The sequence below is a fragment of the Austrofundulus limnaeus genome, unplaced genomic scaffold, assembly GCF_001266775.1.
Source record: "Austrofundulus limnaeus strain Quisiro unplaced genomic scaffold, Austrofundulus_limnaeus-1.0 Scaffold82, whole genome shotgun sequence".
Lineage (NCBI taxonomy): Eukaryota > Metazoa > Chordata > Actinopteri > Cyprinodontiformes > Rivulidae > Austrofundulus > Austrofundulus limnaeus.
This window is the reverse complement of record NW_013952484.1, coordinates 1,733,903-1,737,541: the sequence shown is the minus strand read 5'-3', so window position 1 is coordinate 1,737,541 and position 3,639 is coordinate 1,733,903.

The window sequence follows — 3,639 nt, the reverse complement described above, 5'->3', positions numbered from 1 at the left end:
CCCCCCCACACACACACACTTTTAAAATGGTTCTGACACAAGGAAATAAGGAAAACAAAGATCTGCAGAAACTTTCAAGTAAAAAAATTTGTAATTTTCCTGGCCACCCCTCTGTGAGTAGTGGTCCCAGTCTGGCCACCCCTGAGAAAAATGTCTGGCTCCGCCACTGGTCCTGATTCAGTGGTTTTCATGTTATTTTCCCATGCATGTTTGTTAGATGGAATGTTTGACAAGACTACCCTTAAATGAAGTCACATGATACAATATGTGAGCGGAAAAGGACCAAAAAAAAAATAAGGCACCTGTCTTACAGTAATTTGTTTTTCAGTGGGAAGGCCCTGGTAGGAAGGGCTGGCTTATATATTGCACTTCCTTCATCAGAACAAAAAGGTGCTTCTGACCAAACACCTGAGATAACCCGAGAGGGGTTTTTATTGCCTTTGGATACCATTTTACAAAACAGGTAAGAAATTTTAACTACGGTAATGAGTGCAATAATTTTCTATCGTAAATTGAAGCCACCTGTAGACAGAGGTAGTGGATGGTGCTACATCTATTGATTCAACATCTACAGGATTGAATTTACTGCCTTTTTTGTGAATATAGAGCCTAAAAAAGCAGTTTTATAAATTAAAAAAAGGGAATTAATAAATTACCTGAGTGTCGAGACTAAAAACATAGCTTAGTTTTAATGCACATAAAATGAACAAAATGTACATTTAAGAGAGATGTGTGTGGAGCGAGTTAAAGTTTATGCAATCCCAGACTAAAAAACAAAATCTGTTTTTAATCAAGATGCTGCCTTCCTTGTTCCTGTTTAAAAGAAGACATTCCATAGATCTATTGAACTGTGACTCATGTCATTGTTTATAGATAAAAAAAAAATCTTACTTCATTTTGCACAATAGCTACAATTGTTTTTTAACACTTACCAGTGGCGCTTTAAGAAATCTTTTAATGGGGGTTGGCCGGTGAAAATCTTGGGGTGGCACCAAAACCACCATCCAGGTAGAATTTCAGATTTGTTCTGTTGTCATAAATTAGTTATTTGCCAAATACAGCAACACGGGAGTTAGGAAATCACATTCTGATTTGCAGGTCTAAGTTATTATTATTCTACTTCTATTAAGAACTTATCATAGACTTAAATATAGATAATTAGACTGAGCCCCGCCCATACCGTCCACTGGTAGCATCTGTGACAGCATGGAGGAGCAGAAATGGCGTCCAAAAACGGCAACAGCTCACAGCCTCCATAGAAAACAGCAAGCTGAACCGGATCTGTTTCACAGATTATCTGTCATGTTTTTTTTACAATAAATTAATAATTAAGTTAATTTCATTCAACAATCATGTAAAGCAGCAGATTTATACCAGAAAAATATWTAATTTATAAGTAACAATGATCTAAACCAGACCTGAAGTCAGCCTGTAACTTAGACTTTAGCTGAAAAATGATGACTTCAGCTAGTAATAAAGTAGGCTATATTTATTATTTCTTCTCACTGTCATAAAAAATAAGAATATTTATATTTACCAGTCAACAGTTAGAAAATGTTCTCTGGTTATAGGATGAAACTTGTCTCTGTTAGCTAACATCTTCTTAACAAGTCAGGTTCCTCTAACAGAAACCTAAAATTACTCACATTTATGTTATTATTTTACACTCTGTAGGTCTAAATATTAATCAGAAGACAAAGTAATATTTAATAGTTTGTGTTAAATTGTAGCATGATTCAACAGTGCTAAACTTTATATGCTCCACAAGCTAATTTCTGCTAACCAGTTCAATAAATAACAGTGATTACATGGACTTTATAAGATCATTTTAATTTTAAACTGTTACATTATGTTCTGCTCAGATCACATTGAGCTAAATAAGATCACATCTGCTTACTTGTGTTGTGAAATGAGACGTTTTCCTGTTTATCTTCTGTTAATAAATCCATAACTCAAACAGCTTTTCTGACATTATTTAAAACATTAGATAGATTATATAAACTGTAAAATATTAATAATAATTGGGTTAATATTATTATTAATAATTTTTATGATTTCTGCATCGTCAGTCCTTTTTCTTCTGCTCTGTTGTCAACATGTACAGTAATGGGAAATCCAGACTCTTGACCGTTTAGCGTTAGCCGTTAGCTTCACCAGCCGATCACACGGTCACCTGGTTTCTGAGCTCCAGCTGTTCTATAGAAACTCATTGGAACTTATCAAATTAACTTTATTTGCAACACCATGTTAGGTTAATCTTTTTTAACCAGTTAAGACTTCTTGTGTTTGCAGGCAAAATGAGAGACATGCTGGTGAAACTGAAGACCATCAATGAGGAACAGGAGGGTCACAAAGGCGGGATTTCTGAAAAGGATTTTTATGGAGACAACGGAACTCTGCTTCAGCAGGCTGTCCTTTTTGAGAAGTCCTCACCTGTGGAGAACATCCTAAAGGAGGCCAACACAATACGCAGGGAGATCGCCTCGCTTCGCTCCGAGGTGCAACGTCTAAACGCCAACAACGAACGCTACGCCACAACTGTCACCTGCCTCTCCCTTCTGAAAAAGGACTCGGATGCCATCGCTAGAAGAATCCAGCATCGAGGCGAGTCGGTGTACGCCCGTTTACAGGCTCTGGGTAAGAACTGCAAACAGCTAGAGGAGCAAGAGGGCGCCAGCTCGGCCGTTTGTCGCATTGCCCGCGCCCAGTACGACACGCTGACCCATGCCTTCCAATCTGCGATGAGCGACTACAACACGGCTGAGGACAAGCAGAGGAATATATGCAGGAAGAGGATCAAGAGGCAAGCCTCCATCCTGGGGAAACACATCAGCGATGAGCAGCTGGACGTGATGGTGGAAAAGGGTGGCGAGGGCTGGACGGAGCTGTCCCAGGACTTTCACCCGCAGGGTGTAGGCTCGTGCCGTATGGCCATGTGCGACATCAAAGGCAGACACAAGGAGCTGGTGGAGCTGGAGGCCCGGCTGAAGCAGGTCCACGAGCTGTTCCTGCAGACGGCTACACTGGTGGAGGAACAGGGATCCATTTTAAATAGCATCGAGGTCAACGTGCGCCGCGTCGAGGAGCACAGTGAAAACATCAACTGTAATATGAAAAGGGCCATACATTACAAGAAGAAGAACCCCTTTTTACAGTGCTGTCCCTGTCTGCCATGCTGGGGACAACAGAATTTCTTTTAGGAGCTGGTTTATGCAACTAACAGAATGAAGAAAAAATAAAAATCAACTTAAGTAAAGGAAACTGAACCATGAAAAGGTTATGAAGCTTCCTGATTTATGAAGCAAAAGTAATCTGTATTACTATTACAATTTCAAGGTAATTTTTAAAATATTTTCTTTCTTATTGCTGATGATCTAAAACTTACGATCACTTGAATAAATACACAAGAAAATATTCTAAAGGGAAAATGTTTCAGGTCGAATAATAACTTTGTTTTAAGCTGTTCAGTGACACAAAATAAATGCTGTTTAAGTAAATCTTATTTGACTAAACGCTGATTTTATTACTTGAGCACTGACTTAATTCATGGGAATAAAGTGTAGACATTCTTTAAATGCTGGTGTTGTGAGAAGAAATTTATCCACTTTTCCTTTCGTTTCTGGGCCACGGAGATAATAA